The 26,357-nt window shown below is 41.0% G+C and overlaps 1 long non-coding RNA gene and 1 other non-coding gene across 2 annotated transcripts; both read left to right on the plus strand.

Annotated features, from left to right (window-relative positions):
• Positions 1–8,102: 8,102 nt before the first annotated feature.
• On the plus strand, positions 8,103–26,149 carry LOC116270798. Its single transcript, XR_004179039.1, has 3 exons — positions 8,103–8,407; positions 25,587–25,667; positions 25,991–26,149. It is a non-coding gene; the product is annotated as an uncharacterized LOC116270798 (long non-coding RNA).
• On the plus strand, positions 12,386–12,489 carry LOC116270857. The gene has a single exon (XR_004179163.1). It is a non-coding gene; the product is annotated as a U6 spliceosomal RNA (small nuclear RNA).
• Positions 26,150–26,357: the final 208 nt, after the last annotated feature.

A 26,357-nucleotide genomic window follows, 5' to 3' on the forward strand; every position in this document is an offset into this window, starting at 1 on the left:
CTGACTCACACACTCTCACTCTCTCCTTCTCCCTCACACACAGAAGTGCATGCGCGCACACACACACAACCCAAAATCGTATAGGTATTTATCAAAAACTAAATCTCTATTAGGAATCAAGTACACCCAATCCAACTCCCTAGAGAGATCTCTTATATATTATTTGTTGCCCTTTCTTTTAAGGTCTCAAACAGGATTTCAGGTACTAGGATTTTAAGGTACAAGGTCATAAGAGGACTAAATAATGTCTGAAACTCCTGCCAAGACAGGGAGCCTGTGTTTCCTTGAATGATCTTAATGGTTTCTTGCCAGGAGATTTTTTTAGTGTTTTTATCATTTTCTGATTAAACCCAGGTCCTTCCTGGTGCTGAGCAGAGCAGCCTTGAAATTCTCTCAATAGGAACACATCTACGTTCCACTTACTGTCAGTGTAGACACATCCTTCTGTGCCCTGATGTGGTGGTGTTCTCCCAGGCTCCAGGCTCTGGGTGTCCCGGGTGTCTGGATCTCCTGCCCTTTCTTGATTCAGAGGGGCAGCAAGGATGAGCACAGTGTTTGACAAACATGAGTTTGATTCTCACTACCTTGTGATCCTGGAAAGTTTCTAAAATCTCTGAGCCTTGATTTTCTCAGCAACATAGAAATCATAATACCCATCTCATAGGACTATGCTGAGTGCTAACAAGGTAATACAAGGTAGTTAAATGGTTGGAGCTGCCTCCTTTTTCCTAGACAAGGCCTAGCCCAGCAGTGTGAGATGCGTGTGTTCTCACCTGGGCTCCTGTCTCAGGTATTTGTGCTGGCAAGGCATAGTGCAATGGGAACCGTTGTCTAAGATGGGCCCTGGGAGCCTCAGATGGGAAAGTGAAAGTCCTGGAGGATGGACCCCCTTGTGCCCTCTGATGATACTTGTTGCCCACCCTTCCTTTTGTGACTCTCCTCCTAGGCCACAAGGTGCTGCTGGTGATGGAGTCTTCACCCTCCATTCTACAGGAAGTAGATGGCCTAACTTTAAATTGAGGGGAGGTCCAGGGAGGCAGGACAAGGTTGTGGCCACAGCCTGGTCTGGGATCAGGCTAACATTAGGGAAGAAGTCATTCCAAGAAGAGCCCACAAGGACACATGGTGCCCAGGTTCGTCTGGCGGCAAGAGAGGAGCACATCACTCTTACTTCCCCAGGAATTTCCTGGAATACACTAAGAAGCTCCATCTCAGATGTGGTGATGGGGGAAGAGGGACTTGATCAAGCATTTGCAAAAGATGTCTTCAGGAAAGGAGAGGGGATTAGGACCCAAGGAGGAGGCAATGTCTCATCTCACAAGGCTAGATATCAACTCTTTGTCCTCCAGCAACATCCATCCAAGGGAGCATCCAAAATTAAGGGTAGAACCCAGTCCTGACCAAGTGGAGATCAAGGATGAGGTAGCTGTGAGGCTACTACTGTGGTTTAGTTAATCAGTGTCAGGCTCCCAGGGTTTCCAGGGATGAGGGAGCCCCAAAAAGGGGAAAAAAGAAAGGGCAACTGTGGGATCCCTGAACAGATAAGGATCCTGTGGCATTAATGCCTCTGGGGAGAGCTAGATCAGAGACCAAACACCGGGGGTCACTGTGAACACTTACCATGAATCCACTGGCTATTTCCTCCTGGGTACAAAACACCTGTTGAGCATTCTCACTGGGAAAGAGAGTTAAGCCAACCTCTGTTCTCACTGAGATGTGTGCTCTAGCAAGTAAGGAAGACTTCCAACATAAACATCTGATTACAATTCTTACAAGGTACTAAGGGCACTCTCAGTTTATCTACAAAAAGAAGGAGAAGGGAGTGGTCATCTGAAGTTCAGGGAAGAAAGAGCAGCATCTTGGGAGTGAAAGGGCTAGCAGCTGAGGCTGGCAAAGCATTTGGAGCCAGATCAGTCAGGAACAAGAGAAAAATCTTTTATTTTCCCTAAGAACAGTGGGAAGCCACTACCAGAGAGAAGCATGGTCAGATTTCTCTAAATTTCTAAAAGTATCACTCTGACTACAGTGTAAGGAAAAGACTGAAATAGAGAAAGAGTAAGGGAGGCAAAATGGTAGCCTGTCCAAGCCAGAGATGACAGTGGAGAGAAAGATGCAGGAGGATTTAAGATCGCTATGCATTGAAGGTTTTTGTCCCCTCCAAATTCATATGTTAAATCCTAATGCCCAATATGACAGTGTTAGGAGGAAGGCTGTTGTTGGGAGGTGATTCAGTCATCAGGGTAGAGTCATGAATGGGATTAGTGTCCTTATAAAAGAGGCCCCAGAGAGCTCTCTTGCCCCTTCCACCATGTGAGAACACAGTGAGAAGCTGTCTATGAACCTGGAAGTGGGCCCTCACCAACCACCAAATCTGCCGGCTTCTGGGTCTTAGACCTGCCAGGCTTCAGATACGTGAGAAATAAATTCATGTTGCTTAGAAGCCACCCAGTCTATGGTATTCTCTTATAGTGGTCCGAACAGACTAAAGATGTATTTAGATTAAAGGATATTGGGAAAGGGAGGAGTTATCAAAATCAAAAATGACACCAAGGTTTTTTGGTTTAACAATCAAATCCCATCTCAATGTATGACATACACTGAGATGAGGACACAGAAAAAAGAGCTGATGGTATGTGAGTGATGACTATGCTCTGTAGTTGCTTAGCAGACAGCAGGGCATAGGCATGTGAATGGCTTGCCCACTTCCATGCAAATACCACCTAAGTCCAAGATTCTGACCCACTGTTCCTTCTGGCCCCAAAGCCTGCCTTTTAATCCCCGTATTCAGTGGTTCCTGCCAAAAAGGAACGGCAAGTCCAGTGAAGGAGGCAGAAGCTAATGAGTGGTGGTAAGGAAAATGTTGCCAAGGGTGCTGTCTAGTTACTATTGCTGCATGGCAAAACACCCCAAAACACAAGGTCAAAAAAACAGGCATTTTATTATGATCAATGACACTATGGGTAAGGAATTCAGACAGGGTACGAGAATGACTTGTCTCTGCTATATGTTGCCTGGGGTCTCAGTTAGGAAACTCACCTGGGGATGATTCAACTGCTGGGTCATCTGGAAGCTTCTTCTTTTACATGTCTGATGATTGATAATGGATATTGGCTGCATCTTAGCTGGGATGTCAGCTAGAACTCTTACATGTGTCCCTGCAATGTGATCTCTTCATGCGTGCTAGCTTGTGCTTCCTCATAGCATGGTGGCAAGGTTCCAAAAATGAGCATCCCAAGAGAGCCAGGTACAGGGAATTATTATGGTCTAGCCTCAGAAGTCACATCACATAGCTTCTGTTACAGTCACAGGCCTGCCCAGACTCAGCGGGAGGTAACATATGCCTACATCTCCATGGGAAGAGTGTCAAAGAGCATGAGGGAAGAGGGACCTTGTTGAAATCAGCTCTGGAGAATAGAATTGTCATCAGGAAGACAGAGATTAGAGTTAGAACAATGAGTGCTAAATGGAACACTCTGACCAGTTCCTTGTCAAGAAATCCCTCTCAGAAAAAATGTTTAACAAGCTAGAATAAGGTGTCGAGGGGAGAGGGACACTCATCATGCTACAGAGTAATCAAATCCCATCGCTGGTTGGCCCCTTTCATTCCACCCCTTCACATCACCAACATCCGGTCAGCCACTGGCAAGGAGGCAGGGGTCGGGAGCAGTGGGGAAACTAAGTCACAGGAGGCAGTGTCTGGCACTGGGCCCACAGAAGTGATGAGCTCATGGCTAGAGGCTCTGGATGTGATTTCATGTGCAGGTGGCTGCTGCTCAGAAGGAGGAGAGGAGATGCATTCTTGGTGTGAGCATTTCTACAGCTCCTCCACTCCCTTCTCCCAAGAGATGGCCCCAGACTAGGGACAGACAAAAGAGATACCCCTCCTCCTCCCAGCTGTGTTTCTGCATGTCACTGTTCCTACAGTATGAGCACCGTAAGGCCCTGCACCTCCCGCTTAACACACACAGGTTTCTTCCCTTTCCTCTAAAACAGAAGCTATCCTCCTCCTCCCAAGATCTAACTCCTTGCTCACTCAAAGCCACTTCCCCTGTAAGTGTACTTTGAAGAGCCAAAGCCTCCCATCAGATGTGGCTTCAGGCTCATTTTCACAACTGACACCTCTGGAGTGGGGAAAAACAGGGACCCACACCTGTGAAGCCCCATTCCCAGGAGCCCTCCTCCTGACTAGCTGCACAGCTCATCTGAGCCCAGGTCTTGGACCATCACAGGAGGCTGGACACACCTTTCTCTATGACAGACCCTGTTCCTGGGCTCCTGGATGAGGAAGGGTCACCAGCACACCTGACACAAAGTGAGGGGCCCAAAAGGCAGAGTCTTGGTACTAAGGGTGTCTGCCAGGCCCCCTCCAAGCACCTTGGGACCCTTATATCAGTAACTTCTTAGCTTTTGTCTGATTCCTATCTCATAATCTAGAAACTGGAACTGTCAAAATCCCACAGCCCTTTCCTCCCATCATAGTAACTTCCTCTTACATCATGGAAGATATAGTTCTGCTTCTCTCAGCAGAGCAGAATCCAGGACCTCCCCAAAACAGACCTACAGGCAGAGCAGGCTCCAGGGTCCACCACGATGCCCGTCCCTGCCTCTCGGCCCTGCCTGAGAGAAACAACAGAAACGATTTCATCCATCCCTGCTGCTGCCTCTGGCTGCTGGGACTCACAGGGGAGTGCCCCCACCCTCAGGTACCATGGTGCAGGGATGCTCTCCTGAGTTTGGCGGCCGTATCATTTGGCCACCTGCAGTGGGGCAGATGAATCTCTGTTGTTCTAGGGCCTCTTTCTTTGCTGCCCCTTCCTCTTTAAGACACTTCCCTAAACAGTTTGTTTTATAACATGTGTCTCCAAAACAAATCCCTCCAGAATTCTTATCGCTTGGAGGGGTTGCTTTCTCTCCTATCCAGGCATTTCCCCGTGACAGGGGTGCCCAGTCCCTCTCACTTCCTACACCCCTGACACCCTGTGAAGGTTCCACGACCCCATAGGCCTGACCTGCAGAACCTGATGCCATCCTGAGGGAAGAAGTAGAGGAGCAGCGTTTGACTCCTCCGTCCCCAGGAGGGAGGCAGGGATGCTGTCATTAAGATGAATACACATAGATGGATAGGTGATTAATAGATTAGATAGATAGATAGATAGATAGATAGATAGATAGATAGATAACAAGTACTACACATACAATGTGGAACTATTAGAAAAAAATGCTAATTCGTCCTTTTTAGACTAGTAAGTCTCCCAGAATCTCAGTAACCTAGGATTATGTTCTTGATGTGGGCGTTTCTCCTGCCTGTCTACTCCCTTCTCTCCAAAGCTGATCTGGACAGTCAGGAGGGGCGCCCATCCTTCTCCCAGTGGTGTTAACAACTCAGTTTAGACTCCACCTAATAAAGTGGTGAAAAGCACAGGCATCTAAAAAAAAAAAAAAAGCCAACAGGCCAGGGTTCAAATCCAAGTTTCATCATTTGTAGGCTGTTTGACTATGAAAGTTACTCAACTTCTCTGTGACTCTTTTCTTGTCTGTGAAATCAGGATAAACAATAATGCCTTTCCAATAAAGTTGTGGTGAGAATCAAACTAGTTAATTAATATAGTTAAGTGTTTGGAGTAACGTGTAGCACACAGAACCACCTACATGAACTCTGGCTGTTACAGCCTTTTAGGGCTTAGGAAGTGTGAATATGAGCACATGAAAATCGTCCTGCTGCATCAGGCCATTGCACCACTCATTCTGTGTCTTTGGCAAGTTTATGTCTTCACTTAGAACTCACAAAAGTCATGGGAAATGAGAATAGTCCATCAGGCTTGGTAGAAAAAGGAACTAAAAGCCACAGAAGGGTGTGGGCTTCCTAGAATCACCAGGTTGTCAGGGCTGGAACCTAGCCTACTGGACTTGTGGTTAAAAATGGAAAGTGCATTTCACAGAAGTCCTTCTATAAGCACAGTCCTGAGGGTTTCTCAAAGATTTTCAGGTTTCAGTCTCACAACAAAATTGCACAAGAAGTTTTACTTTCCATGTTGTATACATTACATAGATAAGAAATCAGAGCCTCAGGGAGGTTATTTTCATCAATGTCAGTCCATTTTCTGTTGCTTAGAATAGAATACATGAAACTGGATAATGCATAAAGAAAAAGAACTTATTTCTTATAGTTATAAAGGCTGAAATGTTCAAGGTCAAGGGGCCACATTTGGTGAGAGCCTTCTTTCTGGTGGGGACTCTCTAAAGAGTCCTGAGGCAGCACAGGGTATCTCATGGTGAGGGCACTGAGCATGCTAGCATACTGTACTTCGGTCTCTCTCTCTCTTCTTGTGAAACCAACAGTTCCCCTCCCATGATAACCCATGAATCCATTAATTTACGAAATAATGCAGAGTTCTTACGACCCAATCACCTCTTGAAGACCCCATCTCTCAATATTGCACATTGAGGATTGAATTTCTACAAGAATTTTGGAGGGGACAAATATTTAAACTATAGCAATCAAGCAGTAGAGGAGGTATTGAAACCTGGGTCAATGGGATTCCACTAGCTCTTACTTTGACCTCTTCACTGTGCTGCTTCTATATACACCGAACTTTTAACAAAAATAGGATTACACAAAACATGGTGATTTATTCGTTCTTTTACTCAGTGATATATTGGGGGATCCTTTTCCATGTAAATATATATGTGTCTGCAGCATCATCAATACATCCCCAATATATACATCAACATTATCAGTTCAGTCACTACATAGTTTTCCATTTTGTGGTTGTACCATCATTTTTCTAACTCACTCCTATTCTTGGACATGGGCCTTACATCAAACTTTTCTAGATTGTAAATACTATGATTGCCATTCCTTTACAAAGCATATTCACCCCTGTCTGATTGTTTCTTTTGAATAAGGCCCTAGAAGAGGAATTACTAAGTCAAAGAGTGTGAGTTTTATTGGGAAATTGCATTTCAAAAGTGTTTTTTGGTTTCAAAAACCATTTCCCAATAAAACGTGAGTGTCTCAATATCAGTAATACGTTATCTCACCACACACAGCACAGAAGCAGCAGCAATGGACAGGGGGTATTTTGAACATCTGTGACCAAAACAGATTTGGTGAAAGTATCTCCCCACTTTACTTGTTTAAATATGGATTTGTCACAGGTACATAGATCATAAGATCATGACTATAATGCTGTATTGCCATCTGGAGAGATTGTGTCAATTTTTATTCCCATCAGCAGTGTGTGGGAGTGCCTGCCTCACCACCACACCCTTAGCAACACAGAAAATTGGCAATCTTTTTCATGTTTGCTAAGCTAATATTCTAAAAATTGTGGCTGCTCTTAGCTTGCAGGAGGGAGATATGTTTTATTTTATTTTATTTTATTTTTATTGTATTTCAGGCTTGCTATCAAAATAATCCAAACAGGGAAGAAACGTACAAGTAAACAAGAAAAGCCCCATACTCATCTGGCTCCCTGGAGACAGCTACTTTTTAGGAGTTTCATTTGCCTTCTTCAAGAGAGCTTTCTTCCACTGACATAAAATGCCAGCTTGATCGTACAGTATATCTGTCTATTTACTTGGGTCCAGTTCTAGGTTCTCTCTTCTGTTTCATCGACCTCTCTGCCTGCCTTGGTACCAGCCTGCCTCTAGTATTTATTGCAGCCTGAAAATGTGCTCTAACTTTCATGTGCTGAAACCTGTGTACATCTTTTGAAAAACTTTTCCAGCTAGTCTGTCATGGAGGTTAGCAATTTGTTTGTGGTTTAACTATGCACTTCACGGGATTACCGGGGTTGTTGAACATCTTTTCTAGATGTATGTCTTCTCTTGTGACTTCCTGACTGTGTCCTTAGCAAGGGCTGTCTGTCTGTCTTGTCTCTATGTCTCTCTTGATACCCAGTTAAGAAATGTGACCATCCTAAAAGCTAATACATGATATGGAAAGAAAGAATTAATGGGGCTTCAAATGCAATCTGAATCCAGGCACCTGGACCGCAGCCTCAGCCCCAGCTGGAGCTTGGAGCTGACCTGTGTTCTTCTAGGAGTGGCAGGTGAGGAGGAGCTGCAGGGGATTCAGCCTGAGAAGTCCGTGTCAGTCACAGCTGGAGACTGTGTCACAGCTGGAGACTGGTCATTGCACTGTGACCTCCCTATTGCCTGTAGGGCCCATCCAGCAGTTCAGAGGAACTGGACCAGGCCAGGAATTAATCTACAGCCAAAAGGAAGGCAACTTCCCCTGGATAAGAACTGTTTCAGACATCACAAAGAGAAACAAGATGAACTATTCCATCCATATCTGCAGCATCATGCCAGCAGAGCCGGCACCTACTACCGTGTGAAATTCCAGAAAGGGAGCTTAACGTGGAGATTAAGTCTGGACCAGGCACCTAGATGTTTGTGCGTGGTGAGTACAGATCCCTAGAAATCCAGCACATTGTCCTAAAACAAATTACAATCCCTGGGAGCCCAGCCCAAGGCTCCCCCTTTGTTAGCCCCTGTGCCAAGATTATGAATAGAAGATGGGGATAGTGAGAGGTCACAGTGAAGAAGCAGGGTGAAATGTAACCCCAGGGCCATCTATCAGTAGACTCCTAACTCTTTAGAATCTTACAGCTTCCAAAGGCCCACAAAGCACAGTGAGTAAAGTAGACTACAGGGCCAGATGGCGTGGGATCAACTTCTTGCTCTGCCATTTACATGCTATGTGACCTTAATTCTATTTTTCTTTTTTCACAAGGTCTCTCTGTGCTGCCCAGGCTGGAGTGCAGTGGCGTGATCCTAGCTCACTGCAACCTCTGCCTCGCAGGTTCAGGCGATTCTTGTGCCTCAACCTCTTGAGTATCTGAGATTATAGGCCATCATGCCCGGCTAATTTTTTTGGATTTTTCTTAGTAGAGACGAGGTTCCACCATGTCGGCCAGCCTGATCTGGAACTCAGGACCTCAAGTGATCCTCCCACCTCAGCCTCCCAAAGTGCTGGGATTACAGGCCTATGAGCCACCATGCCCAGCCTATGTGACCTTAATTCTTAATTAAGATTCTTAATGTTAAATTCTCTGTGCCTCAATGTCCTTGTGTTTAAGGTAGGGATAACAATAGTATCCACTTCATAGATTTGTTATAAGAATTATAAATATGAATGGGCTTATAAATGGAAAGCACTTAGAAGAGTGTCTGCTGTATAATAATAATTATATTATTATATATCATCAGTACTCAGGATACTACAACCAATTAAACTTAAAAACATAATCTTAAAAGCATGGAACCATAGATTGCCATAAGATATGAATGATAAATTTATTGAGGCAGAAAGTTATAACAATCACATGTAGATTATTGATACAGAATATGTAATTCCTACATTTCTTAAATTTTGTTCTGTATTTCTATAAGTTCTGTATATTCTTGGGTTTGATCCTGGCTGATTCAGTCATGGCCGAAGACAAACCCTGCGATACTCTAAACAGCACTCATTAAAGGAAAGCCTGGGAAGCCCAACAGTTAGTTCAGACATACTTGTATTGGTGAATTAATGATTATGATTCTTTAAAAAAATAAGTATGATAATTTACTGTAACAGAACCATAGAAACAGAAACATACATCACGATAATTTAGGGGACTTTCAAATTTTAGCACCTTACAGCCATGGAGAAACAAAGAGAATGGTAGGTAGTCTTTGGGGACAAAGAGAATGTCATACAATTTTAAAGAATTGAAACTAAAAAGCAAATTATGGACAAAGCACTGTGAGTGACATCAGCATGAGATGCCTAAGGACAATATTAGACCCTAGAACACAAGGAATAGTGCCTTCAAAATTCTTAGGGAAAATTATTTCCAAGCTAAAATCATTTACCCAGCCAATCTATGGAGTTTGCAAGATCATCAAGAATTGCTTTTTATATCCCCTTGTGCTTTACCAAAATAGGAGTCAAACGAACAAACAAACAAAAAAGGTAAGAATGAGAACTAGGAATAGGGGATTGGAAACCCTAAGATAACAGCTGTGCAGGAGGCATAGAAATGGCCACTGGGCCATTCCAGAACAGAAGGACTTGCGACATTACTAGGGACATCTCCAAAAGATAGAATCAGTAGAATACTTAAATAGTCTTCAAACTCATGCCCATCATTTCTAACAGTATTCAACATTACGTTGAAGTATTTGTCAATGCTTTTAAAAGGAGAGAGCAACAAAAAGCATATTAATTGCAAAGGAAGTAGGAAAACTATCTCTCTTTGTAGATGATATGATATCTGGAAAACTTAATAGAATCAACATTAAACTACTATAAAAAACAAGATAATTTAAGTAACATAGCAAGTTATAAAATCAACAAACAGAAATCAATAACCTTCATATATACAAAGAAAAACCAGTTAGAATATACAGTGAAAAAAGACAAACACATATACAATAGCAAAATAAAATTAAATTAAATATTTGGGGCAACTTCTACCAAAATAGTGATAGGGACTGGATTTACTCTCTTGCTAAAACTCTGGGAAAATTATTTAAAACAATGGTAGACAAGACATTGGATACCAGGCAACAAAGGACAGTGATCCCTGTGAAATGGGAAACAAATGAAGTGAGCCCTAAGGCTGCCCCAAAAGTTCTCTCTGAGAAGGCTTTAAGACCACCATACAGAAAGAGATAACTCAGGTGGAGCCTGAAGTTCTCCCTGAGTTGATAAGAAGGACCTGGATGTCCACAGAGGCCAAGCGGCTACAGTTTTTAGGGTAGGGCACCAAAGAGCAGAGAGAGAACTCCAAATATCTGTAAAAGATCCCCCTTGAATATTCAGTGAAGTATTGAAAAGTGTATTATGTACATGAGAAAAGTACGTGAGGCCAGAGGAGAAAAATTTCCGGAGCTTACACAAGGCTAAGAATAGTGCCTGATCTTTACAACCTGAGTGAAAAAAAACTCATAATTCAGAGACATCTGGTAGAATACACAGAAGAGTTCTGCCTCAGTAAAGGAAAAAGAATTAGCCCTAGACCAAATGATGCTGGAGGCCTGCCTTGCAAAGCTTAAGTGCAAAACATGAAAAGTTCAAACTGCTTCCAGGTAATTTAACCATGTCCCAAAACAAGCACAAGCATATTTATAGAAAGGCAAAATACCCAGTACCCAATGAAGTAAAAGTCACAATATCTGGCATCCAATAAAAAATTACCAGGCATGAAAATGGCAAGAAAATGTGATTCATAATAAGAAAAAGTAATCATTCGAAACTAACCAGAAAAGACAGATGATAGAATTAGTACACAAAGAAATTAAAGTTATTATAAGTATACTCTGTACATTCAGGAAGCTAGAAGAAAAACTGAATATGTGAAGTAGATGCATGGAAAACATTTAAAAGATCCATATTGAACTTTTAGAGATGAAAGCTGCAATATCTAAGACGAAAAATAGACTGAGTAGGATTAATAGCAGATAAGACGTTGAAGAAAATAGATTAATGAACTTAAAGCCACAACAACAGAAACTATTAAAAATGACACATAGAGAGATAGAAATGGAATATATAAAGCCACACTCAAATATAAGACAAAAAAATTAAAGCTGTATAAAAGATAAACAGAGCATCAATCAGCAGCTATGGGGAAATTTCAAGTGGCCTAATAGATATGTATTGGAGATACCAGTGGAAGAGGGGACAGAAAGAATATTTGAAGAAATAATGGTCACATATATTCCAAATATGATGAAAACTGCAGACCCACAGATCCAAAAACTCGATGAACCCCAAGCACAAACCAAGATGCACAAACCAATAAAGAAAATATCTTAAAAGCAGCCCCCTAAAAAGAAATATTAAGTACAAAAGAACAAAAAATAAATAAGACAGGAGATTTTTCATCAAAAATAATGCAAGCTTAAGATACATCTTTAAAGCTTTTTTTTTTTTTTTTTTTTTTTTTTGAGACAGAGTTTCACCCTCGTCACCAAGACTGGAGTGCAGTGGCATGATCTTGGCTCACTGCAACCTCCGCCTCCCAGATTCAAGTAATTCTCCTGCCTCACCCTCCGGAGTAGCTGGGATTATAGGTGGCTGCCACCATGCCTGGCTAATTTTCGTATTTTTAGTAGAGACGGAGTTTCACCATTTTGGCCAAGCTGGTCTCGGACTCCTGACCTCAGGTGATCTACCCCCACTCGGCCTCCCAAAATGCTGGGATTACAGGCATGCCCCACCGTGCCTGGCTATTTAAAGCATTTTTTTAAACGAAAACGATAATTGAAAAGTCATTCTAGAATTTTTACCTAGCAAAAATATCTTTTAAAATAAATAAATTAATTAAGCATTTAATTTATTTATCTATTTTTTGAGCCAGTCTTGCTCTGTCGCCCAGGCTGGAGTTAAGTACTCACTTTGGCAGCACAGATACTAAGAGTGAAACGATACAGAGATTAGCATGGCCTGTGTACACGGATGGAATGCAAATTTGTGATGCATTCCATATATTTTCTCAGTTTTGTTAGATGGAAAGCATTCTAGAGATGTATAGTGGTGATGGTTGCACAACAATGTGAGTGTACTCAATGTCACTGAACTGTACACTAAAAAATGGTTAAGATGGCAGATCTTATGTGTACTTTACCACAATTTTTAAAGTGAAGAATAAAGACTTTATCAGTCATACAAAAGCTGAAAGAATTCATTATCAACAGATCCGCACTACAAGAAATATTAAAAAGAAGTCCTTCCAACAGTAGTAAAATGATACCAGATAACCTGGATATATACAAAGAAATTAAAAGCAAGAGAAATAGTAACAATATGGGAAAATATTTTTAAAGTACATTTAAATGTACTTAAAACATAGTCAACTGTTCAAAGCAAATATAATAATATATTTGACAGATTATAACATACATGGAAAGTAAAATGTGTAAGAAAAATTGCACAAAGACCAGGAAGAGAGACATAGAAATATATTACTGTAAGAATTTTATGCTATATGTGAAGTGATATCTTATCACTCATGATAAATAATGATGAGTTAATAATATATGCCAGAAATCTCAAAACAACCAGTAAAATAACACAACAAAGAGTAACAGCTAATAAACTGACAAAAGAGATAAATCAGAATCATAAAAATCAATCTGAAAGAAGACAGAAAATGAGGTACACTGGAACAAAGAAGAGATGAGGCTAGTAAGTAGCAAGATCATAGATTTAGACCTAGTCATATAAATAATCATATTAAATGTAAATGGTTTGAACACCCTAATTAAAATAAAGTGATTTTCACATTAGATTTTTTAAAGTAGGACCCACTATTTACTGCCTGCAGAGGATCAATTCTCTTCAAAAATAAAGGCACAAATAGATTAAAAATAAAAGGACAGAAAAATATATACAACATTAACAATAATTTTTAAAATATGGAATGCCTACGTTAATGTCAAAGTATATTTAGGATAAAGAAATTATGAGAATATAGAATATCATTTATAATAAACTGATCAAAAATTAATCAATAAAATATACCAATTCTAAATGTTGATGCATATAATAATAGAGTTTCAAAATACATAAAACAAAATTCACAGAATTGCAAGAATATATAGAAAAATCTACAATTATAGTCAGATTTCAACACCTCTCTTTCGATAATCAGTAAAACAAGGAGGCAGAAAAACAGTAAAGATGTAGAAGACTTGAACAGCACTATAAGCCAACTTGAGCAAACTGATATTTATAGAATGCTCCATCCCAAAACAAGAGAATACACATTCTTTTTAACTACAAAAGAAACATTTACCAACATAGATTGTATTCTCAGCCATAGATAAGTCTCAGTAAGTTTTAAATAAATCAAGTCATGTGAAGTGTGTTTTCTGACCACAATGGAATTAAATTTATTTATTTATTTCATTTTAATTTTTATTTAATTTAACCCTCAGTAGTCATAGAAATTAAATTTAAAAAGCAAATACCTCTAGAAAATCTCCAAACATTTAAAAACTAAATATACTTCTGAGCAACACATTACCGAAAAAGAAATCAGAAGAAAAATTAGAAAGTATTTTATGTATGTATGTATCTATTTATTTATTTGAGACAGGGTCTCACTCTGTCTCACAGGCTGGAGTGCAGTGGCATAATCACGGCTCACTGTAGTCTCAACCTGCCAGGTTTCAGTGATCCTCCCACCTAAGCCTCCTGAGTAGCTGGGACTACAGGCACACTCCACCCCGCCCAGCTAATTTTTGTATTTTTTTGTAAAGACTGGGTTTTGCTGTGTTGCCCAGGTTGATCTCAAACTCCTGAGCTCAAGTGATCTGCCTGCCTCAGCCTCCCAAAATGCTGGGATTACAGGCATGAACCACCACTCCTGGCCTAGAAAATATTTTTAACTGAATGAAAATGAAAACATAGCATACCAAATTTGTAGGATGCAGCCAAAAGAGTAGTTAGCAGGAAATTCATAGCACTAAATCCCTATATTAGGACAGAAGAAAGGTTTTTTTCAGAGACTTCAAAAAGTAGGAAAAAAATGAAGAAAGGAAATAATAAGGAACAGAGCAGAAATCAGAAATATAAAATGAAAAACTATAGAAAAAATCAATAGGAACAAAAGCTGGTTCCTTGAGAAAATTCATAAAAGTAATAAACACATATCCACACAGTTAATCAGGAAAAAAGAAAGGAGATACAAATTACCAATATCAATAACGAGAGAGGTGACACTACTACAGGCTCCACAGATATTAAAAAGATTATAATGGAACTTTATGAAAAACTTTATACCAATAAACTTGACAACTTAGATGAAATGGACAAATTCTTTGAAAGACATAGACTGCTAAAGCTCACTCAAGAAGAAATAGCCTAATTATCTCTATATCTGTTAAATAAATTAAACTTGTAGTTTAAAAAGCCGCCCACAAAGAATAATTCAGACCCAGATGACTTCACTGAGGAATTCCATCAAACAATTGAGGAAGAAGTACTAACAGTTTTACTCAGATTATTTCAGAAAATTAAAGAGGAAGTGAGGCTTCTCATTTTATGAGGCCAGCATTACAGATAAAGAATCATAGAAAAGCAAAACTATAGATCAACATCTGTCATGAACAGAAAATTATTGTAGAGCTATAGTAATCATACAGTGTGTTATTGGCATCAAGATAGACAAGTGGATCAATGGAACCAAATAGAGATTCTAGAAATAGATTCATATATATGGTCAATTGATTGCTTTAAAAAAAAAAGTATGAAGGCAAGTCAGTGGAGAAAAAAGAGACTTTTCAACTGTGGTGTTGGATCATTTGAAGAGTTAATAGACCAATGGAACAGCACAGAAAAATCCAGAAATGTATCTATCTAGTTCCTCCCACCACACACCAAAATAAATTCCAAGTGGATCAGAGATTTAAATGTAAGAAATGAAGCTATTTAAGTACTAAAAGAAAACATATATATATATATATATATTCTTTTATAACCTAAAAATGGAGAAAACCTTCCCAACTGTAACTCAAAATGCAGAAAGATTAAAAAATTATAATTTTGATCACATTGTACAAAAAGAAACTTGTGTATAGGTGTGTGTGTGTACTGTTTTGCAATTTACATCATAAACAAAAAATAATCCCTAATATAGAGAAAGCTTCTAAAATTTTAGAAGAAAAAGTCATCTTTTTAGAATTAAGGGCAATAAATGGGAAAAGACAAGTTATAGAAAATGAAATACAAACGTTTCAAACATATAAAAATATGCTCAACCATCCTTGTATAGGAAGAAATGCAAATTAAAAACTATACTGAGACACAGTTTCTCACATATCTACTTGACCAAAAATCCAAAAGTTCAACAGCGTAACAATTGGGTAAGCTAAGGCAAAACAAGTACTCCATATTTTGCTGTTAGGAATGCAAAATCATATAACTCATAAAGAGGTGAACTCGGCAATATCTAGCAAAATTACCTCATGATCCAACAATTGAACTTCTAGAAATGTATCCCAAAGATCTACCAATACAAGTGCAGGATGACTTATCCTTAGGCTCTTCATCACAACACTATTTGTAAGAGCAAAAGCTGAGTAAGCTTATGGTACAGCCGCACATTGGGTATTATGTGACTTTAAAAGGGCATAAGGAGGAACTCAGCACACCACTTCAGAGTGACCCACAGCATATCATTAAACAGGAAAAGCAATATATAGAAGAGTGTGTGGAGCACACTACCTTTTATGTTTACAAGAGTGAGAAATACAAGCATATGGGTATTGTCTCTTGTTGTTGGGGTTTTTTTTTTTTTAGAGAGAGTCTTGCTCAGTCACCCAGGCTGGAGTGCAGTGGTGCGATCTCGGCTCACTGCAAGCTCTGCCTCCCGGGTTCACGCCATTCTCCTGCCTCAGCCTCCCGAGTAGCTGGGACTACAGGCGCCCGCCACCACGTCTGGCTAATTTTTTTTGTATTTTTGGTAGAGACGGGGTTTCACCATGTTAGTCAGGATTGTCTCGATCTCCTGACCTCGTGATCCACCCACCTCGGCTTCCCAAAGTGCTGAGATTACAGGCGTGAGCCACCTCGCCCGGCCTTGTCTCTTGTTTTTTTAGAAAAAGAGGAATAAACTAAAATCATAATTTAAAAATTTACATGTAAAGGAGAAAGGGAACAGAATGGAAGAGACAAGGGGGATGCCAGACTTCTCTGAATGTGCTGTGACTTACGTTTTGACTTTGTAAGCACATGAATTTTTAAATAATTGATAAACAAATTCCAAAATGAAAAAAAATCCTAAAAATCTAAATTACTAACTCTAAAGTAAAACTAATTAATCTAACTATATATTCATGGCTTAACTAAACAAAGACTAATTATTTCAAGGGACTTTAAAACACAGAGATAGGTTCAGTGAGAAGACAACCCTAAGACAAGGATTTGAGTGCAATTAACACCAGTAGGGAATGGTGAAGCCAGTCAATAAAGGGCATGTTATCAAGCCCACTACCACTGCAAGCGTCTGCAGCTGAATGCAGTTGGGAAACTGGGAAATAGTACAGGATGTGGGCAATTCATCAGAGTCAATGACCTGGTTTTTTCAGCAAATAAATGGCAAGAGAACAAAGAGGAAGTGGAACTCCTTTAGATTAACAGAGGTTTAAAAGACATCAACAAAATGTAACATATGGCTTTAATTTGGATCCTCATTCAAAGAAACCAACTGTAAAATTATATTTATGAGACAAGCAGAAAAATTTGACTGTTGACAAATGTTAGATGATATTAAGGAATTACTATTAAATTTTAAGTATAATAATGGCATTTTGGTTGTTTTAAAAAAGGAATTCTTAACTCTTCTACATGCTGAAGTAGTCAAGAATGAAATAATATCATGTCTGGTACTTACCTTAAAGAAATCCAGTGTCGGCCGGGCGCGGTGGCTCAAGCCTGTAATCCCAGCACTTTGGGAGGCCGAGACGGGCGGATCACGAGGTCAGGAGATCGAGACCATCCTGGCTAACACGGTGAAACCCTGTCTCTACTAAAAAGTACAAAAAACTAGCCGGGCGAGGTGGCGGGCGCCTGTAGTCTCAGCTACTCGGGAGGCTGAGGCAGGAGAATGGCGTAAACCCGGGAGGCGGAGCTTGCAGTGAGCAGAGATCCGGCCACCGCACTCCAGCCTGGGTGACAGAGCGAGACTCCGTCTCAAAAAACAAAAAACAAAAAACAAAAAAAACAAAAAAAAAAGAAATCCAGTGTCTGGCTTATTTCGCTTAGCATAATGCTCACTAGGTTCATCCATGTCATAAATGGCAAGATCTCTTTATTTTTAAGGCTGAATAATATTCCATTGTATACATATGCCACAATTTCTTTATTCATTCATACATTGACAAGCATTTGTGTTGTTTCTGTATCTTAGCTATTGTGAGTAATGCTGCAATAAAATGGGGGTGCAGATACATTTACAAGGTTTGAATTCATTTTCTTTGGGTATGTACCTGAAAAAAACCTTGCCGGGTTACATGGTAATTTTATTTTTAATTTCTCTCACTTATATGTAAAATATAAAAAACAAAATAACTTGGATATACAGAAACAGAGTAGAACAATGGTTACCAGGGATGGGAAGTTGAAAAACTGGGGAGATAGATGGAAGTCCACGAGTACAAAATGTGTTATGTAGAATGAATAAACCCAGAGATCTAATGTACAGCATGAGGACTATAGTTAATAGTGTTGTACTGTATACTGGAAATTTGCTAAGAGGGAGGATTTTAGATACTTTTACTACACACAAAAATGGTAACTATGTGGGATACTGGATATACTAATTTGCTTGACTGTAGTAATCATTTCACTAAGTATATGTAGCTACACATCATGTCGTACACTTCAAATATATACAATAAAAAATACTAACCCAGCACTTGATGGGAGAAGTGTAGACGAAACAGGATCAGCCATTTGTTGATAGCTGTTAAAATGCCATGCTGAATACTTTCTCTCTGTTTTTATGTATGTTTACAAATTTATCGTAATAAAAAGATGTTTTAATTCAAGTCTATACAATCCCCTGAAAAATCTTTGTGTACTCCTGAATATACATGTACCCTAAAGGGAAGTCCAGTGCAGTACTTCGTAGTTTCAAACATGAAGGAAATCTGGCAGAAAGCTTGGGGATGAATTTGTCATAAGATGAATTGTTCATAGAAAATGAAGCAAATGAAAATTATGACACTATTAAAAGAACAACATGATGACAGTCAATAATAATTTAATTGTACATTTTAAAATAGCTAAAAGAGTATAATTCTATTATTTGTAACAAAAACAGTAAATGCTAGAGGGGTTGGATACCCCATTATCCATGATTTGATTGTTACACGTTGCATGCCTGTATCCAAACATCTCATGTACTCCGTAAATATATCCACCTACTACATACCCACAAAAACGAAAAATTTAAAAATACATGTTAAAAAACCTCATCGGAAAACAAAAAGCTGTATAAGACAGGAAATATAATTATCATATATTACATGGCCCAATTGTGAACAATGCTCATTTGGTCATAATAATATAAATGCTGAATACTGATAAAACAAAAAATTATTATGCATCTTTAATAGGAGGATTTGAGGAGGAGAAATGTGGATGGCAGGTAGAAGGAGCTGTAAGAGAGCTAAAGCATCATCTTCCATAGCAGTAGGTAGATCCATACTACATAAAACTGAAAAAAAATGAGAAAAGTTGAAAATAACAGTATAAGTATGTTAGTATCAACATAGAAATGCAGAGAGATATGCCCAAAGAATCCGCTAACATAGTTAAAAGTTGTTGGTCTATAATACTTGCAAGGAGAAGAAACCAGGGGTCTGCTGTTTTTCGGGGTATACCTTATGTGACATTTTAAACAATATACTTTGGGAAGAAGATAGGGAGGATAAGAGGGGACAGGAGGAAGGTGAACAAGGGAATAACACGGTCAGATCTCCATTTTAGCAAGATCACCACGGTCTGGTTTCCAACTGTAGGTTGGAAGAGCTGAGAGGTAAAGTCAGTGAGGTCAGTTGATTGGCCGTTATAACAAGAAGAGTAATGATAAAGTTTATGAAGAGGAGAAAACTGGAGATGAGAGATTGGGGCAAGAAGTCAAGCAGAGTGAACCATGAGGGTGATTATTGTGCTAAAGAGTAACTCTCCCTCTTCATTTCTCTCTCTTCTCTCTCCTTCTTCTCTTCACCCTTGCCCTGATCAAAGCTAAGCCCTCTCTTCCAAAGATTTCTGGCCACTCCAACAGGGATAGCCCAGGCCAACTAGTGAATCTCACCTGCACCTCAACTGGCTTCTTTGCCAAAAACATATATGTGAAATGACTCAAAAATGGCATGGAGCTTCCAGCCTTTCAGACCCAGGTCTCCTCACCTGCAGATGCTTCCTCCTACACCGTCATCAGCACTGCTACAGTGACCCTTGGCTTCTCCTCACTCCACTCCCAGGTCACCTGCCAGTTGGCTCACAGTGAATTGCAGAGCCCCCTCAGAAGGCATGTGAACGTCTCCCAATTTCTCCAAGATTAGCCTCCCACACAAATAGGGCCAACCTTTTGTGACCACTGTAGGCTCCCTGCTTGAATCATGTCACCTGCATCCTCCCATTCATTCCTCACAAAACCCGCAGTGAGGTGATGATGAGGTTCCCTGTTTTATATGACCATCCTCCTTCTACATAATGCCATGATCGGGTTCTTCTCTTTCAGAGCTCCCTTCCCTCTAACGTCTTTGGGAGGTGGAACTTCATTCACTAATTCGACAGGTTTTTGCTGAGCATCTGCTATGTGGTGGCATCATTCTAGGTGCTAGAGATTCCATGGTAAACCGAGCAAACCTGGTTCTGCCTTGCTGAGTTTACAGTCATGTGAACCCAATCAACCAAGACGCAAACAACTATATGGTTATGATTCATCACATTTACTATGAAGAGAAAGAACAAATTGCTGAAATATATGAAAAGGAGAGAAATCAAGTTTACTCAGGAAATGCCTTTTTGAAGAAATTATGTTTGAGCCAAGGCATGGAGAATGAAAAGAAGTCAGCCAAGCAAAGTGCAGAGTGTTCAAGGCACAGGTAACAGAGCATGCAAAGGCCCTGTGCTGCCGTGGGGAGCAAGACATGTCTGAGGAGCAAAGACGAAGCCAGTGTGGCTGAGGCCTAGTGAGAGGGTGAGTGCATGGAAAAGGAAGAGGCTGGCAAGAGAGGGGCAGTGACCTGATCACTTAGGACTTCACAGCAAAGAAGTTCCTCCCACCTGAACTCTCCGTGGGAACTCCCAACACCATTGTTCAAACCACCATGCCACCACTGCCTTGCCGCCAGTCACCACCTTTGAAACACGCTTCTTAAACTCACCCAGCAACAGGAGAAACAGCAAGGCAGGCTACACACACATGCCCTTTCTGGCTCTTACTTCTTAAGGACAGAGTCCGTTGTTTATTTCCTGAGAGCAAGTCCAGGCTGTTGTGTTGAATCCAACTTTGCAGAAATATAGAAAGAAAGGCAAAGGAAATTATCCTCACTGCTTTTCAAGTCCATCTGCCTTTGCCTTCAAAGGGGCTTTCCCCAGGGGCCTGTACTGTCCTTTGCCCCCCACCAACCTCAGCATAGTGTAGTCTCAATTACCTCCTGCAGATGGGTGAAGTTCCTTCCAGGGGTCCAGAACTCCATCTTTCCTTCTCTCCAGCTCCAGCCAGAGAAAACCAAGGAGACCCATTAATAGCACCATAGTCTCCACAGCAACCCCATAAGGGAGATAATTTATGGTATCATTGTCAAAAATCTAGTTCCTCATTACTCAAACGCCTCCATCCCAAAATAGAAGTCTGTCTTGCTTAACCAAAAGATACCACAAGAGAGCTCGAGCCTGGAAAGTGAATTCTAGCCTCCACATCAATCATCCCAGAGAAACTAGAGGCAGCTGTGTGTCCTTGCTTCATTCAGATGAGGAAACTGAGGCCCAGAAAAGTGAAGTGACTTGCCCAAGGTCACAGGGTTCTTTAGTAAGCATGCTGGAATTTGAATCCAGTGTTAAACCTCTTCAGATAACTACCTCTGAGCTGCCTCCTGTAAGAACCACCTATGCAGAGATACCAGAGAAAGGCAATACCCAACCCCACCTTTCCCAAGAGTGGTGGTTCAGTCATGGTCAGCTCAGAGATGAGCGTTGTGCTGCTCCCCCAACCCTCTCAGAGCTTGCTGCTCCTTCTGTCCTACCCGTATAAGTGAAGACATTCCCCATCAACCAAGTCATCTAAGCCAGAAGCCTGTTTTCACCCAACCCATCACCAAGTTCTATCAGATACCACTCCCAAATATTTCCTGAACTCATACATTTCTTTCCACTGCCACTATTTAAACTAATACTTAAGTTCAAGCCAACATCCATCTCTTACCTGAGCAATTGCAAGAGCCTCCGAATTGATCGCTAATATCCACCACTGCCCTCTACAGTCCATCCCCAAACTCCCAGCAGCCAAGGGGATTTTATAAACGATACCAGATCATGTCTCTCGTTTGCTTAAAACCCTACAGTAGCTCATCACTTCTCTTGGGGGAAAAAAAAAATCTTACTGGGATGTTCAACTGTGATATTCAAGCACTTTTGTGCACATTTCCCTAAAATAATTGTGAAAAACCATGTAGTCTATCATATATTTTAAAGTTGACATCTAAGATTTTTCATTATAACTTAAATAGTTGCACAGAGCATAACTCCTGGAGTATTACAAATGTTGCATCACTCCAAAACATATTCAGTGAAAAAAAAAATCATCATAATTTAATTTCCACCATCATCCATTTAAACATACATAAAGAAGCTCTTCTTTAATAATCAGGCATTTTATATCATTCCTTTTACTTCCTAATGCTGTATTTCCATTCTAACTCCCATGAAGAATTTTACCTTAATGTAACATATTTTACATTGGAAAATCTTTTATTGACTATAAAATCATACAGATACATATCACAGAGAACTATGAGAACACAGAACTCAAGCAAAACCACATCTATAAATTGAAATTTAAAATAAAATTTTTATGACCATAAGACTCTCAGTGTCAAAAAACATTCTTTTGGATTGAATTACACAATTGATCCAAACAATCTAAATGTATAAAAATTTTTGATAAGTAATTATTAAAATAGCCTTTAACATGGTATTGGAATTGCAGTTTGGCGAGGTAGATGGGGGAGTTGATGGTGCTTTGGTTAAAGCAGGCTTCCTGGCCAGCAGTATTTGCAATATAAAGTATTTTGCATCCCAAAGTCTTTACACTAAGGACAATGCCCCATAGCTAGATTCAGGAAGTGTGGGAGGAAGGCCTTTCTTTTGTGATATGGGAGAAGGAAAATTGAGAAACCGGAGGTAAGAAAAGAAAGTGGCCCTGATGCTCATTCTCAGGCAGATCAATATAAGTAAACAGTTTTATGAGGGTTCAGGATCTGGAAATTAATTGTATTAAAATAATGTTCGTAGGCCTTAGAATGTCTTTAAGTGCCCCCAGGGCACCTATAAGTATAGCCAGCCTCCAGATTGGCTATGAATTCAGCCTCACTCACCCATCCTCTCTCTCATTCACTTTGCTCTTCTTTCTAAAGTCCATGGAAACTCAGGGCCTCTGCCCAGGTCCATCCATCTGCTGAGATGCCATCCCCACCCTTACCCTCTCCCAGCACCCCCTTCCTCCTGCCCCACAAACCCTTTTGCCTAATATTTCACAATTGTTAGGGGTATATAACAAATTATCCCCAAATTTATTCCAGTATTCCAAATTTACACAATATTCCCTTAAATGATTATGCTTTTAGATGCTGTGGGTCAGGAATTCCAGCAGGGCTGGGCAAAGACAGCTTGCTCTGTTCCATGATGGTTAAGCCTCAGCTGGACAATTCAGAGGCTGGAATCACCTGAAGACTCCTTCACTAACATGCCTGACCATTAGTGCTGGCTGTTGGCTTGGGGCCTTGGTTCTTCTTGGCATGGGCTTTTCCTTATTATCTTTCTGCTGCCAGAAAAAGAGTCCCTATTCAGGTTCCAAGGGGGGGTTGTTGGATCTGATACAGGAAGAAGTTAAAGGTAAGTCACAGAGTACAGTGAGAAGAGATAGTTTATTGAAAACTACTCACTTACAGGGCGGGGTGTCCTCAGAAAGCAAGCAGAGGAATGCCTCATCTTTGTTTTAAGTTTTTCTTATAAAGACGTCTTGTCCATGTAAAAGCTAAGCTAAGCTGTGTCTACATGCACGTGAGCAGACAACATGACAAAATGTATTGTTCTATTGATTTAAAGAAAACTGTCCTTGACATTCTAGAGTGTGAGTACATCAAAGAATAACTATGATGATATTGAAAACATATATTGTTATAGGTATTGGGACATGTGGACTTTCCACTGTTGTAGAAATGTGTCTTTGTAGGAATCTTTAGGCTTTTTCTTCAGTTGTAAATATCCTGTAACTGTGGGTGGTGACCAGCAAGGAATGTGCCTTGTTAGTTCCAAGATGGAGTTGAACTTAAAGTAGCATTAGTCTGGCTGTCCTAGGCTCCTGCTTCCCCAACATTTCCACATAGGCTAGTTATAGCTTGTGGTTGTGTCCCAAGGGTGTGTCCCAAGAAAGAGCTAGGTAGAAGCCATACCAGCTTTTATGACACAGCCACAGAAGTCATACAGTGTTGTCCCTACTGAATTCTATTCATTAAAGCAGTCACAAAGTCCAGGGGAGCAGAAATAGACTCCTCCTCCAATGCAGAGTAGCAGAGTTCTGGAAAAGCATGTGGGGTATGCTGCCATCATTTTTAGAAAACGCAGTCTGCCACATAGAGTTAACTCTTACTCGTCTTTCATATTTCCACTCAAAGATTTCCACTCAAAGGTTACTTCCTCTGGAGACCCTTTCCTAACCTGCCTTCCAGCAGACCAGGTCAAGTGCCCCTATTGTAGGCTCTTGGAACTCTCCTAGGGGTCATGTGACTGCTTTGTTTCCTTCCTGTCCTCCTCACCAGAGTGGGAGTTCCATAAGGCAAGGCAGGGAACATGTCTGTCTTGATTCATGCTGTATTCCAAGAACCCATCACACTGCCTAGAAAGGTGTGGACACCCCTTGAGCATGCTTTGCATAAAGGAAGAAACTAACAAAGGCAGTGCTATTGTTTCAGTTGTGCCCACAGTGAATATCTCTGCACACCACCTCCTAGGACTCCAGGCTGCCATTCTCACCTGCCATGTGCAAAGGTTTTACCCCAAAGGCATTGCCTGGCTAAAGACAAATGGATACTTCAAGACCTGTGAGGCCTTTGGCCCCACCAAGAACCCAGATGGCACATTCAGCCAAGACAATCATATCCTGGTCAACACTTCAGAGTGGAAAGATAAAAAACAGTTCATCTGCCAAGCGTGGCAGAATAACCAGGCTCTGGTCCAGGCTAGCAGGCAGCTGAGCAGACCCAAAGAAGAGCAATGGAGTCTGGGAGAGTAGGACCAGAATAACCAAGCAGGTAAAGGCTCAGACCTAGAGATAGACAGGCCGGGTTCAAATGCAGGCTTTGCTGTGCTCACCATGTGTGACACCGGAAAAGTCACTTCATCTCTTTCTGAATCATCTATAACATGGGACAACAATTATGGCATCCTCTTTAGAGCATTGTGTCTCCAGTACCAAACTGCAATAAGTGCTGCTTTCATCAGCTGAATCCTGACCACCCACTCATTTTACCAAATGCTCCTTTAAATAACTAAGCTGATATGAAATATCTTTCCCCAGTTCCCACCCATCCTCCAAAAGCCATTCAGATTCAACAATTGCTAAGCACCTATTAGGCACTTTGTTTGGGTGCTCCCATTTGATATAAAAACATTCTGAAATGCGTGTTATAATTCCCACTTTACAGATGAAGGAAACTGAGGCTTATATAGGTGAGGTGACTCTCCTCAAGACGAGGGTATAGTCTTGCGACCTGAGTTAGAGGTGGGGCTGAGCCTGCTTGGGGGTCTAATGGAAACAGGATCCAACCTCATCCTGACATTGTTCTGTCACCAGGTACCCCTGTGTGCAACTCCCTCCTGCTCCTTGGCTGGAACTTTCTGCCATCTATGTCTTTAGGAGGAGACTTTCTTCCAGGTAAGGGGGGACCCCAGATGGGATTAGGCTCCCAAAGGTGGGACTCCAGCTGACAGGGGCACTGTGAGAAGAAGGCTGTGGGGCCCTCCCATTTCTCCTGTACCTTGAATGGGTGTTGATCCAGAGGGTCCCTGAGAATTGCACCACTATCCCCTTGACCTTCCTTTGTCTCTCGCACAGTCAGCCTGGTCAGGGCAGGAGAGAGGGCACTTAGGGAGGAAGAAACAGAGAGAACTGGTATGGAGACAACACCCTTGAGGTAGACTCTAAGGAGAGGTATGAGAAAATCATGGGCTGTGCCTCAGCCCCTGCTTCCTCTACAGGTCACAGACCCTGCAAAGACAGTCCTCCACAGTGACGTAGGACCCTCAGTCCCTCCTGTCTTATTCAGAAGGACTGGCCTCAGAAGAGGACCTGCCATGATGCCTGTAGCTGCTTCCCCAGTTTCTCTTGCCTCATCAGCCTTCTGAGACCTGAACAGCACTGGCCATCCCTCCCTATCTCCTGCAGCCCCTAGAGGAAGGGAGCACCTAGATTGGAAAGGTCAACAGTGAGAGGCAGATTCTCATGCCCTACCCAGGAATGAATTTTCTGTGGAAAGTCTGACTCAGAGTCCATGATGCTGAACAAGAAACCCAGCAGAGGCAGGACAGGCTCCAACCCTGAGAAAAATAGATACCTGCATTTCTC

Source organism: Papio anubis, chromosome 16 (assembly GCF_008728515.1).
Source record: "Papio anubis isolate 15944 chromosome 16, Panubis1.0, whole genome shotgun sequence".
In the NCBI taxonomy this organism is placed as follows: domain Eukaryota; kingdom Metazoa; phylum Chordata; class Mammalia; order Primates; family Cercopithecidae; genus Papio; species Papio anubis.